Source organism: Oryx dammah, unplaced genomic scaffold, assembly GCF_014754425.2.
Source record: "Oryx dammah isolate SB20612 unplaced genomic scaffold, SCBI_Odam_1.1 HiC_scaffold_3, whole genome shotgun sequence".
In the NCBI taxonomy this organism is placed as follows: Eukaryota; Metazoa; Chordata; class Mammalia; order Artiodactyla; family Bovidae; genus Oryx; species Oryx dammah.
Window position 1 is genome coordinate 83,744,886 of NW_024070187.1, and position 14,975 is coordinate 83,759,860.

At 39.6% G+C, this 14,975-nt stretch overlaps 1 pseudogene; it reads right to left on the reverse strand.

Annotated features, from left to right (window-relative positions):
• Positions 1–14,023: 14,023 nt before the first annotated feature.
• LOC120861602 overlaps positions 14,024–14,975 on the reverse strand; it is a 27,475-nt pseudogene continuing 26,523 nt past the window's right edge.

Consider the following 14,975-nt stretch of genomic DNA (forward strand, 5'->3'; position numbering starts at 1 on the left):
GGCTGTACTGCTATATGACACTGCACTCCTGGGCCTAAGCTGCTGTGGAACTCTGTCATATATATACCAGGGCTTGCACCACTGCTGCATTCTCGCTATTCCCCATGTTGCTGAAGCAAACAACAAACACAGACCCCAGTTCCATGGGAGAATTATATATGCTTGTACCCACGAGACTGGTACTTCTGCCCCAGCCAGTACAGTTGCACCTCAGGGCCAAAGTGATACAATTGTTCCACGTCAGCCTGACCTAAGGTCTTTGGCTCTACTGCCTTTCTGAGTGCCAATTTGTATCTCCTCAGTTATAGTTACTTCCATGGGTCAAAGAGGAGAACAGTAGGAACTCAGAAGCCTTTATTGCCAAGTACCTCAATGGCCCTAGCCAACAGTACCACTACCCATGAGAACTCTCTAGTTTTGGTCACAGAAGATCCATGCAGTCTGCACAGATGTTGATCTATGCTGACGGAGATGTAGAGAAATTATGCAGTCATGCACTCTCAAGAACAAAGATATTACATCCCACTCAACTAGCACCCTCATAGCCAATTTGAGGTGAAAATCTTTCCCCAACAAAGTGAGTTCAGAAAGGCTGGAGAAGGTGACAGTTACCTTTAATACAGAGACATCATCAAAAACAATGAGAAAAGTGGGAAAACAAGGAAAATTAACATCACCAAAAGGACAAACAATTTGCTAGTAATAGACCCCAAAGAAATGGAGACCAGAAAATAATTCAAAGCAATTGTTTTAAGGAAGATATGTGACATTTTATAGGACATAGACAATTCAATGAAATCAGGAAAAACAATGCATGAGCAAATAAAAAGTTTAAAAATGAGAAAAGACTTATAAAACCAACTAAACAGAAATTATAAAGCTGAAGAATACAATGAATTAAAGAATATAATTGCTATCTCTAACTTTAACCCTTAAATTATTACAATGGATTAAAATCTAATGAGGAGCTTCAACAATAGAGTCACCAAGAATTAATAGAAGGAAGAATATTCAAATTTGGGAACAGATCTCTTGATATTATCCAGACATGGGGAAAAATAGTAAGTATAATGAAAAAGAAGTAAACCTGTGTGAACTGTGGGACACTATCAAAGAAAGAGTATTCACATTATAGGAATCCCAGAAGGAGACGAGGGAGAAAGCAGGCAGAAAATTAATTTAAACAGTTAAGGGACGAAATTTCCCAAATCTGTGGAAAGCTGTGGATATCTAAGTACATGAAGGTCAAATATCCCCAAACAGATTTAATCCAAAGAACTCTTCATTTAAAAGCATTATAACCAGGCACTCAGAATTGAGAAATATAGAATTTAGGAAGCATCAAGGGAAAAAAAAAAAACAAAAACTCATCATATACAAGGGAATACTGATGAAATCATCAGTAGATATCTCTGTAGGACCTTTTAGGCCAGAAGAAAGTGTATGTTGTACTCAAAGCACTCAAAGAGCATACCGTCAACCAAGAATCCCTTGTTCACCAAGTCGCCCTTCAGAAATGAGATATAAAGACTTCCCCTGACAAACAAAAACTGAAGGAATTCATTGCCATTAGACCTGCCTTAGAAGAAATGCTAAATGAAGGTCTTCAAGCTGAAACAAAAAGACATTAATTAGTACCATGAAAACATATGACAACATAAAACTTACTGGTAAAGATACATATATAATGCAACACAGAGTGCTTGAATACTACAATGATAAATTCTACCATATAGATCAAAAACAGAAATATATTTAAAAATCTGTATCTACAATATTTTATTAATGAATAAAAAGTACAAAAATATTTTAAGTGAGACATTAACAACAAAATGTGGAGGGTGCCAATTAATATGTAGAATTTTTTCATGGAATAGATGTTAAGATTTTAGTTTAAATTAGAAAGTTTTACTGTAAGACATATTATGAAAGCTTCTTGGTAATAATAAAGCAGAAACATAATAACTACACAAGTGATAAAACAATAAAAGCACACTACTCCCAAAACATCAACTTACAAAGTAAAACAGCAAGAGAGAAAGAAAAGAAATTACAAAAGAATCTGAAATCAATTCACAAAATGATGACATCTGTTAATAATTAATATAAGTTTAGTGCAGTCAGTTCAGTCACTCAGTCGTGTCCGACTCTTTGCGACACCATGAATTGCAGCACGCCAGGCCTCCCTGTTCGTCACCAACTCCTGGAGTTCACCCAAACTCATATGCATCGAGTCGGTGATGCCATCCAGCCATCTCATCCTCTGTCATCCCCTTTTCCTGCTGCCCCCAATCCCTCCCAGCATCAGACATAGCCTTGACTAGACCGACCTTTGTTGGCAAAGTAATGTCTCTGCTTTTCAATATGCTATCAAGGTTGGTCATAACTTTCCTTCCAAGGAGTAACTGTCTTTTAATTTCAAGGCTGCAGTCACCATCTGCAGTGATTTGGGAGCCCAAAAACATAAAGTTTGACACTGTTTCCACTGTTTCCCCATCTATTTCCCATGAAGTGATGGGACCGGATGCCATGATCTTCGTTTTCTGAATGTTGAGCTTTAAGCCAACTTTTTCACTCTCCACTTTCACTTTCATCAAGAGGCTTTTTAGTTCTTCTTCACTTTCTGCCATAAGGGTGGTGTCATCTGCATATCTGAGGTTATTGATATTTCTCCTGGCAATCTTGATTCCAGCCTGTGCTTCTTCCAGGCCAGCATTTCTCATGATGAACTCTGCAGATAAGTTAAATAAGCAGTGTTACAATATACAGCCTTGACAGACTCCTTTTCCTATTTGGAACCTGTCTGTTGTTTCATGTCCAGTTCTAACTGTTGCTTCCTGACTTGCATATAGGTTTCTCAAGAGGCAGGTCAGGTGGCCTGGTGTTCCCATCACTTTCAGACTTTTCCACAGTTTATTGTGATGCACACAGTCAAAGGCTTTGGCATAGTCAATAAAGCAGAAATAGACGTTTTTCTGGAACTCTCCTGCTTTTTTAATGATCCAGTGGATGTTGACAATTTGATCGCTGGTGCCTCTGCCTTTCGTAAAACCAGCTTGAACATCTGGAAGGTCACGGTTCACGTACTGTTGAAGCCTGGCTTGGAGAATTTTGAGCATTATTTTACTAGCGTGTGAGATGAATGCAATTGTGTGGTAGTTTGAGCATTCTTTTGCATTGCCTTTCTTTGGGATTGGAATGAAAACTGACCTTTTCCAGTCCTGTGGCCACTGCTGTTTTCCAAATTTGCTGGCATATTGAGTGCAGCACTTTCACAGCATCATCTTTCAGGATTTGAAAGTGCTAAACTGGAATTCCATCACCTCCACTAGCTTTGTTCGTAGTGATGCTTTCCAAGGCCCACTTGACTTAAGGCCCACAGACACCCACCACTTCCAGGGTGTCTGGCTCTAGGTGAATGTGAGTGATCACACCATCATGATTATCTGGGTCATGAAGACCTTTTTTGTACAGTTCTGTGTATTCTTGCCACCTCTTCTTAATATCTTCTGCTTTTGTGAGGTCCATACCATTTCTGTCTTTTATCGAGCCCATCTTTGCATGAAATATTCCCTTGGTATCTCTGATTTTCTTGAAGAGATCTCTAGTCTTTCCCACTTTATTGTTTTCCTCTATTTCTTTGCATTGATCACTGAGGAAGGCTTTCTTATCTCTCCTTGTTATTCTTTGGAACTCTGCATTCAAATGCTTATATCTTTCCTTTTCTCCTTTGGTTTTCACTTCTCTTCTTTTCACAGCTATTTGTAAGGCCTCCCCAGAAAGCCATTTTGCTTTTTTGCATTTCTTTTCCATGGGGATGATCTTGATCCCTGTCTCCTGTACAATGTCACGAACCTTTGTCCATAGTTCATCCGGCACTCTGTCTATCAGATCTAGTCCTTAAATCTATTTCTCACTTTCACTGTATAATCATAAGGGATTTTATTTAGGTCATATATGAATAGTCTAGTGGTTTTCCCTACTTTCTTCAATTTAGTCTGAATTTAGCAATAAGGAGTTCATAATCTGAGCCACAGTCAGCTCCCAATCTTATTTTTGCTGACTATATAGAGCTTCTCTATCTTTGGCTGCAAAGAATATAATCAATCTGATTTTGGTGTTGACCATCTGGTGATGTCCATGTGTAGAGTCTTCTCTTGTGTTGTTGGAAGAGGGTGTGTGCTATGACCAGTGTGTTCTCTTGGCAAAATTCTATTAGCCTTTGCCCTGCTTCATTCCATATTCCAAGGCCAAATTTGTCTGTTACCCCAGGTGTTTCTTGACTTCCTACTTTTCATTCCAGTCCCCTATAATGAAAAGGATATCTTTTTTGGGTCTCAGTTCTAAAAGGTTTTGTAGGTCTTCATAAAACCATTCAACTTCAGCTTCTTCAGCATTACTGGTTGAGGCATAGACTTGGGTTACTGTGATACTGAATGGTTTGCCTTGGAGATGAACAGAGATCATTCTGTCGTTTTTGAGATTGCATCCAAGTACTGCATTTCGGACTCTTGTTGACCATGATGGCTACTCCAATTCTTCTAAGGGATTCCTGCCCACAGTAGTAGATACAATGGTCATCTGAGTTAAATTCACCCATTCCAGTTTATTTTCGTTTGCTGATTCCTAGAACATCGACATTCACTCTTGCCACCTCCTGTTTGACCACTTCCAATTTGCCTTGATTCGTGGACCTGACATTCCAGGTCCTATGCAATATTGCTCTTTCAGCATCAGACCTTGCTTCTTTCATCACTCACATCCACACCTGGATATTGTTTTTGCTTTGGCTCCATCCCTTCATTCTTTCTGGAGTTATTTCTCCATTAATCTCCAGTAGCTTATTGGGCACCTACTGACCTGGGGAGTTCCTCTTACAGTATCCTATCATTTTGCCTTTTCATACTGTTCATGGGGTTCTCAAGGCAAGAATACTGAAGTGGTTTGCCATTCCCTTCTCCAGTGGACCACATTCTATCAGACCTCTCCATCATGACCCTCCCACCTTGGGTGGCCCCACAGGGCATTGCTCAGTTTCATTGAGTTAGACAAGGCTGTGGTCTGTGTGATTAGACTGACTAGTTTTCTGTGATTATGGTTTCAGTGTGTCTGCCCCTGATGCCTCTTGCAACACCTACCATCTTACTTGGGTTTCTCTTACCTTTGACATGGGGTATGTCTTCACGGCTGCTCCAGCAAAGCACAGCCGCTGCTCCTTACCTTGGATGAGGGGTATCTCCTCATGGCTGTCCCTCCTGACCTTGAACGTATAGTAGCTCCTCTCGGTCCTCCTGCACCCACACAGCCACTGCTCCTCGGGCGTGGGGTTTCTCCTCTCTACTTAATATAAGTAGACCAAATTTAATATAAGTAGGCTAAATTTAGTATAAGTACGTGAACCATGAACTTCCAGATGTTCAAGCTGGTTTTAGAAAAGGCAGAGGAACCAGAGATCTAATTGCTAATATCCACTGGATCATGGAAAAAGCAAGAGAGTTCCCAAAAAACATCTATTTCTACGTTATTGACTATGTCAAAGCCTTGGATATTGTGGATCACAATAAATTATGGAAAATTCTGAAAGAGAAGGGAATACCAGACCATCTGACCTGTCTCTTGAGAAATCTGTATGCAGGTCAGGAAGCATCAGTTAGAACTGGACATGGAACAACAGACTAGTTCCAAATAGGAAAGGGAGTACACCAAGGCTGTATATTGTCACCCTGCTTATTTACCTTTGATATAGAGTACATCATGAGAAATGCTGAGCTGGAGGAAGAACAAGCTGGAATCAAGATAGCCAGGAGAAATATCAATAACCTCAGATATGCAGATGACACCACCCTTATGGCAAAAGGTGAAGAAGAACTAAAGAGACTCTTGATGAAAGTGAAAGAGGAGAGTGAAAAGTTGGCCTAAAGCTCACCATTAAGAAAACTAAGATCATGGCATCCAGTCCCATCACTTCATGGCAAATAGATGGGCAAATAGTGGCTGACTTTATTTTTCTGGGCTCCAAATTACTGCAGATGGTGATTGCAGCCATGAAATTAAAAGACAGTTACTCCCTGGAAGGAAAGTTATGATCAGTCTAGATAGCATATTAAAAAACAGAGACCTTACTTTGCCAACAAAGGTCTGTTGTCATAGTCAAGGCTATGGTTTTTCCAGTGGTCATGTATGGATGTGAGAGTTGGACTGTGAAGAAAGCTGAGCACCGAAGAATTGCTGCTTTTGAACTGTGGTGTTGGAGAAGACTCTTGAGAGTTGCTTGGACTGCGAGGAGATCCAACCAGTCCATTCTAAAACCAATACAATATTGTAAAGTAATTAACCTCCAATTAAAATTAATAAATTTATATTAAAAAAAGAAAGGAAGCTATTGGTGACATTTCTAAGAAATCAGAGTTGTAAATGTCTGTCTTAATACATTCTGATAAGTTTTGTTATGTTTTGCATTTGTGTGTGTCTGTGTGTGTGTGTTAGTCACTCAGTCAGGTTTGACTCTTTGCAACCCCATGGACTGTAGCTCTCCACACTCCTCTGTCCACGGGATTCTCTAGACAGGAATAATGGAGTGGGTTGCAACTCCCTTCTTAGGGGATCTTCCTGACCAAGGGATCATGAGGGTCTCATGTAATTGCAGACGGAGTCTTTACCATCTGAGCCACCAATTGTTCTTAAATTATTTTTTAATTTTAATTATGTTTTCATATGTGATTCATTTATTTTTGGAATGTATTGCAAAATAGCCATGTGTTTGTACATTTCTGAAATATCTTTTTTGGTATTGATTTTTATTGTCATTCTGTTTGCCCAGAGACTATACATCATATGATTTGAGTTGTTTTAAATTTAGTGAGACTTTTTCATTCCCCAGTGACAGCCTATCTTAGAAAACGTTATGTGCACTTGAGTAGATTGCATATGTTACCCATTTTGAATGGGGTATTCTGCAGGTATCTCCTTAACCTAGTTAGTTTATAGCATTATTGAGGTTTTCCATTTCCTAGTTCATCTTCTGCCTATTTTATATATATATTACTGAACATAAGGCAATATAGCATCCAAATATTAATGTTGGGTTTTTTGTTTCTCTTTTAAGTTCTCTTTTTGTAGATTTATTAATTTCTTTATTTTTGGCTATGCTGGATTCTCTAGTTGTGCTGAGCAGGGGCTACTCTCTAGTTGTGGTATGCAGGTTTCTATTTTGGTGGCTTTTCTTGTTGCAAAGCATGGACTCTAGCATGCTTGGGCTTCAGTGTCAGTTAATCAGTCATGTCCAACTCCATAGACTGTAGACCACCAGGCTCCTCTGACCATGGAATTCTCCAGGCAAGAATATGGGAGTGGGTAGCCATTCCTTTCTCCAGGGGATCTTCTGGACCGAGGGATCAAACCCAAGTCTCCCGCACTGCAGGCAGATTCTTTATCATATGAGCCACTAGAAAAGCCCCAAATTTATTTATTTATTTCCTTTTGGCTACACTGGGTCTTTCTCTAGTTGCGGTGAGCAGAGGCTACTCTCTGGTTGTGGTGTGCGGGCTTCTCATTATGGTAACCTCTCTTGTTGCTGAGCATGACCTCTGGGGTGCTTGGGCTTCAGCAGTGCACCTTGCAGACTCTAGAGTGCAGGGTCAGTAGTTGTGGAGCACGGGCTTAGTTGCTCCATGGCATGTAGGATCTTCCCTGACCAGGGTGTGAACCGGTGTCCTCTGCACTGGCAGTCAGATTGCTGACCACTAGGCATATGTGAAGTCTCTTCTTCAATATTTTTTGCTTTGTGTGTTTTGATCTCTGATGTTAGGTGCATATATCTTTATAATTGACATATACCAGCTTGGATTGGGAGTGCAGTGAGTCAGCAACTATCAGCACAAAGCTTCACTACCCTGTTTGTTGGCAAGCCAGCACATGTGCACTCTTTGAGAACAGATTCTAAGCTTCTCTAGCCTTTCTATCTGTCTCAGCAGCCAAAAGGGCTTGTCTCCACATAAGACCTCAGGACTGGGATGTGCCATCTATGGCTTCACTTACTTAATCCCCAGGGGGAGGGTCTGTCTCTGTAAACCTTCTCTTCCTTTCAGATCCGTTCCAGGGGCAGAAGTCCCAAATCTGTTTTTATCCATCTTACCCAGTTACATGGTAATCTGTATTATATCATTAGTTGTTAAAGAGTTTTCCAGTTTCCAATTAGTTTCCTGTATGAACTGTTCCACATGAAGACAAATTGTTGATATGTTTATAGGGGGAGGTGATTCACTGTCCTCTTACTCCACCATCTTAATCCAATCCTGTACCATAAATTTAATTCCTATATCTTTAATAGGAAATCTTTAATTCCTACATCTTTATTTTCATTTACATTTGAAACATGTTATATTTAAAAATACATCAAGTAAATGTGAAGACTAAAATTATTGTGGCAATTTTCTGATGCATTTACATGATAATAGTTCATGCAAATTGCATTTCACTCTATACAGCAATTATTTTTACTGCTTAACAATGTTAGCACATTCAGTCTTTCTTCAACCCCATGAGGTAGTTAATACCAATTGTGTGCATAGTGCTGTTGTGTCCAACTCAGGGACCTCATGGACTGTAGCCCACCAGGCTTCTCTGTCCATGGAATTTTCCAGGCAAGGAAATAGAATGGGTTGCTATTTCCTCCTGCAAGGGATCTTCCTGACTCAGGGCTAGAACCTGCATCTCCTGCACTGGCAGGTGAATTTTACCACTGCACCAACTGGGAGGCTCAGTTAACACCACTACCTAATCTGTATTTCACTGAACAGCTGAAATAATGTCATTAATTAACTGGCCCAACCCCACATAACTCTGTAATAGTTTTGCAGGGACTTAAATTTTGGCTATCTGTGTTCCAAGTGCAACCTCTAAATCATTATGGTGTGGTGGCTCCCCATTCTGGGTTACAATTATTTTTAAAATGTAACATTGACAGTTATATTTTAATTGTAATATTATGACAAAAGTGTAATTGTTGTTCTGTTATCTGTTAGTGTGTATAATTTGCCCTTAAATATACTGGCTTAGAACAACAACAATCATTTTGTCTCATAGTTGTGGGTGTTGGCTGGGCTTGGCTAAGTGATGCTTTTACATGGTGTCTCAGATGGTTACAGTCTTGTGATGATGGGTTGTAATCATCTGAAGGACATACCAGGTGATTGATTTGGGAAAAGTCAAACTGGTGGAAGCCTAAAACTACTGGGACTTCTTAGGCATATCTATATCTCTCTCCACCAAATGGTCATTTATCATGGAAACTTTGGGTATGAGGTGTAGGGAGATAGAGAGGTGAGAAAGAGAGAGATAAAGATAAACAAACATAGACATAAAGATAGAGACAGAAAGAAAAATAGAGACAGAATATATTGTATTTCATAACTGAGCCATGGAACTTAAGCTGAAACATTTGTGAGACAGCAACCAGACTTAACTAAAGTTCAAAACACAGGAAATTACTCAATGGGAGAGCTGTCATAGTACTTGCAGTTATGTCTCAAAAACACTACAAATCTAAGTATAGATGTACAAATTTAAGTATAGATGTATGCCAGCAGAAGTCCCTAAGCTATTGAAAAATTCATTAAATATTGATGCTTAAACAACAGTAATGAAATTTTTGTGAGTTAAGATTTTACAACTATTGACATTATAAATACAATGTGGTAATATATTTATTTATAATACTTAAAACATAAAATAGGTGTCCTAAAAAAGGCCCTAATTTGATATATTATCCCAAATTTCTAGTCATTTCAATTCTTGAATTAAACTAATACATTGATAGCATGATATTAAAATCTTAGGACTTAATATCATGAATCAGCATGTTGATTTCACCAATTATTTTTAAAGTCACATAATTAATTGTGAATGTCATATAATGAAATTTAGAGAATAAAAATTTAAATTCCCATCATTGGAAATTCGGTATATTCTTTAAGATCATTTCCTCTGTGGTTATATAAATTTACATATATTTAATTTTATTTCCAAAAGAGAGTGTCATTCTTAGGCTGTGTAATTCCTAGAACTTGTTCTTTATCTAGTAATGTGACATGGAGAGCACTCAACAATATTTCCTATAATCTACCTGTTTACTCTAGTGACCATATCACTCATACATATGCTATAGGTTTGTACACTGACAGCCATTTAGGTGCTAGTGGAAGTATTCAGAATATAATGATGACCATATGCAAGTCCTTCTGCCTGACAGATAACTAGATATAGAGTTGTAAAAACATCATATATTACTGCTTATTTATGGAATCTAGAAAAATGGTCCTGATGAACCTACCTACAGGGAAGGAATAGAGGTGCAGACATAGAGAACAGACATACAGATGGGGAAGAAGAGTGGGGGCGAGTTCAGAGAGTAGCACTGACCTGTTTACACTGCTCATTTGTGCTCAGTCACTCAACAAGCCCATCTTTATGACTCCATGGACTGTAGCCCACCAGGCTCCACTGTCCATGGGATTTTCCAGGCAGAAATACTGGAATGGCTTGTCATTTGCTACTCCAGGGGTTTTCCCAACCCAGAGATCGAATCTGCATCTCCTGCTTTGGCAGGCAGATTCTTTTCCACTTTGTCAACTGGGAAGCCCATATATACACTACCATATGTAAACTAGATAGGGGCAGAAAACTGCTCTAAACACAGGGAGCTAAACTTGGTGATCTTAGAGGGGTGGGATCTAGAGTGGTGGAGTGAGGGGATGAGAAGAAGCTTCACAAGAGAGGGGATATATGTATACCAATAGTTGATTCATGATATGGTAGAACAGATACTAACAAACTGAAAAGCAAATATAATCCAATAAAAAATAGCAAAAAAAAAAAAAGAAAAAAAAGAAAGAAAAGAAAAAGGAAAAAAAAGGATCCATTTCCAGAGAAATAGTTCTACCATAATATTTGTTGCACAAATCACTTGTAGCAAAATAACTAATTGATTTAATTTGCATTTCTGAAAACATGGGTGGCCTTTGTCATTTTCTACAGGTCATTGGCCACTTCAGTTCTGTCAATTTCTTGTTCATATTCTTTATTTATTTCTGTATTTTACTGTTTGAATTTTTGTTGAAGATTTGTAGTAGTTCTCACTGTACAATGACTACCGATCTTTTTTAGGTTGCTTGTGTTGCAGGATAGATTTGAGGAAGAATAGTTAAGCCTACTGGGCTTCCTATGTGGCACAGTGGTAAAGAATCTGTCGGCAATGTAGGAGACACTGGTTCAATCCCTGGATTGGGAAGATCCCCTGGAGTAAGAAATGGCAATCCACTGCAGTATTCTTGCCTGTATGATTCCACTGACAGAGGAATCTGATGGGCTATAGTCCATGGGGTCCCAAAAGATTTGGACAAGACTTAGTGACTAAAGAACAACATAATAGGAGGCAGGTATCAGCTACTATATTTCTAACTCCACAAATATTCCACTGGGAAATGAGTCATAACCTGGATGAAGGCAAATGGCTTGCCATGGTTTTAGATAAGAAGTGATGCTGAGGCTAGATGCACAATAATAACCAAGAAGTTTTAGAAGTCTTAAAAATGAAACAAAATTGTGAATTTTTAAACACAATTCCAATTATTGAACAGTTTCTGTAGCAAGATAAAGCTACACTATTCTGCACCAAAGTAAAGATAAAATACTTTGAATATCTGCAAAGTAACATGGATATTGGACTTCCTTGGTGGCTCAGACTGTAGAACGTCTGCCTACAATGTGGGAGACCTGGGTTCAATCTAGACTTCTCATTGTTCTTGTGTCTATTCACAACATGTAAAACACTATCATATACAAAGGTTTCTTTTCTGCCAGGGTCCAGCCCTGGTGGATCCAGGGAATTTGAAGGGGAGACGGCATCGGCGAGGAGAGACTTATTTATTTAGAGATATAAAGAGAGATTAGGAAAGAATAGTGTAGAGGAGAAAATAGAGGGGAAAAGAGGCTGAAATTCCTTTGTTTACATAGAAAGCCAATAAAGCCCTGAGACAAGGGGCTTGCACCGTCTGCATAGGCCACAGGTACCCACTTGAATAGCGGAGGGTGCCCCACTTTGGGCTCCCTCTCGCGTGGGTCTTAGAAGCCCAGGCAAATAAGTAGACAGAGCGAGCCTCTATGCTCCAGATGGGAATTCAGCCTGAAAAGGGAGAATAAGAAAAGAATGACATGGGGGATCCAAGCATCAGTGCAAGACTCACAACTTTATTTTCAAAAGCAGCTTGTATACCCCAAGTTGTACATAAAGAAATAATGGAATATGCAGAGTTATGCAGGGGTAGCAGTCCTGACCCTTATTGAGGGCAGGCTTTCTTTTTGCATACCTTCCCATATACAAAAGATCTCAGGTGATTTACATTATCTTCTGGCCAAGAGGCCTGTTAACATTTTTATGGCTCTCTTCCTAGATAAATGTCTATCAACCAGAAAACTCATTTTTCCTTGAAGTGCTTTTTCTTTAATCTGCATCACCCTCAAAGTACTAAATAAAGTTACATTCCTGTAGAACAAAGCTGCAGTGGGTTATAACAAAGAAAGTACTTTACTTAAAGATCTAATGTTGCTAATGCCAGGGCTATTATATGTTTTTTCTACATACTAACTATATCAACAAATAAAAGATATGAAAACTTGGCAGCAAGTATTGGCTCAGCAATGAAACCCTTAATCAGTTCTATTCTAATGGTTTTGACTTCTCAGAAGCCCCTATATTCCTGGATGTTTTAAGCTTCCTGTGCCTCTCGCGGTTAGGAGGCTGTAAACAACCACATGCGTAGCTGTAAGAGTCCGGATAGACCTGTCAGGCAGGCTAGAAAGCCATCAGAGGGGTTTTTGGATTGAAACACTCTTGTTACATTCAGGAGACTTATTAACTGGAGCTCCAAGTTAACTCCTTTTAGAGGAAGGTGGTGGGGGATAGCCCCCCGGTAACATTAGAAGAGTAGGTGGAAAGCATAACACAGTAAAGCAGACAGACTCTGGTTTTGGGGGTAGATGCTCAAGAAAGTCCAGGGGGACCCCTGAGGCCTGATCCTGCCTTTGTGTTTATCAGGCCCCTTTCCTCATGACATTTGCCATGGGCAGGATTCCACATGCTCGCTCCCAGCACTTTTCAGTATAACTTTTGAGTTAAAATAATAAATTTCAATATCAGGGAGTCAGTCAGTTCAGTCGCTCAGTCATGTCCGACTCTTTGCGACCCCATGAATTGCAGCACGCCAAGCCTCCCTGTCCATCACCAACTCCCGGAGTTCACTCAGAGTCGCATCCATCGAGTCAGTGATGCCATCCAGCCATCTCATCCTCTGTCGTCCCCTTCTTCTCCTGCCCCCAATTCTTCCCAGCATCAAAGTCTTCTTCCATGAGTCAACTCTTTGCATGAGGTGGCCAAAGTACTGGAGTTTCAGCTTTAGCATCATTCCTTCCAAAGAACATCCAGGACCGATCTCCTTTAGAATGGACTGGTTGGATCTCCTTGCAGTCCAAGGGACTCTCAAGAGTCTTCTCCAACACCACAGTTCAAAAGCATCAATTCTTCGGCACTCAGCCTTCTTCACAGTCCAACTCTTACATCCATACATGACTACTGGAAAAACCATAGCCTTGACTAGCCGGACCTTAGTCGGCAAAGTAATGTTTCTGCTTTTGAATATGCTGTCTAGGTTGCTCATAACTTTTCTTCCAAGGAGTAAACGTCTTTTAATTTCATGGCTTCAATCACCATCTGCAGTGATTTTGGAGCCCAAAAAATAAAGTCTGACACTGTTTCCTCTGTTTCCCCATCTATTTCCCATGGAGTGATGGGACCGGATGCCATGATCTTTGTTTTCCCATATAATTTCATGTTTATTTTATTTTTCACTAACTTTTCTCTTGGCATGACTTATTTCAATTCTTAAGCAGTAAATCCCTTGAAAACAAACTTTAATCTATGATGTTGAATTGTGAAAAGCCATTTTGTCACAGGAGGACAGGATCCTTATCATAATTCCTTCTTGCTGGATGAGTTCCATCCATGGAGTAAACTTGCTACAGTTCTCAGATACAGATACTCCCTTTTCTCCTTTCCTATTTTAGAAAGCTTCCATAAACAAACCAGACAACACTTTGTGATGACAAGTATAGCAGTTGCCACACAGGCCAGCAAGAACCCAATCACGTCCAGACTAGCACCAGGTGAGGTCGTGGGTGACTGGCCTCGGGTACTTGGCTCCTTTGTGGCATGTGGTAAACTCAATCCAGAAGACTGTTCAGTTCAGGGGCTTTACAGGCTGATCATGGTGAATTCTGGATAGCCTCATAGCATTTTCTTTCTATCTAAAGAAGTACAAAGATACAAACATTGAAAGGAAGCAACTTTGCTTAAGTATACCAATGGCATATATGGTTTTCAAAGAGTCATACAAATTATTCAAAGTAAATGTCATAGAATTACAGAAAAGTGAAAGTGAAAATTGTTCAGTCCTGTCCAACTGTTTGTGACCCCATGGACTGTACAGTCAATGGAATTCTCCAGACCAGAAAACTGAAGTGAATAGGCTTTCTCTTCTCCAGGGGAGCTTCCCAACCCAGAGATCGAATCCAGGTACTCCAGCATTGCAGGCAGATTCTTTACCAGCTGAACCACAAGGGTAGCTACAATTACAGAAGTAGTAGTCTATTTTTAGTTGGGTCCTCATTGAAAGTTTGACTTTCAAATTGAAATTTTAGATTGACAGTTATTTAAAAAGTGAAAATGGAAGGTCAGGTGGGAAACTTCAATCTTTTCTACCATAAGAATTGATAAGAGCCATTCCAAACACTCTAAGTTGGACAGTGGAAAGGCGAGTTCAGGATGATGTTCTTGTGGAAGTATAATAGAACAGAGTAATTGTGTAATAAAAAATGAAGTGACTCCTAACCAGTCCAGGTGCTTTGACTCTTCTCCATTCCAC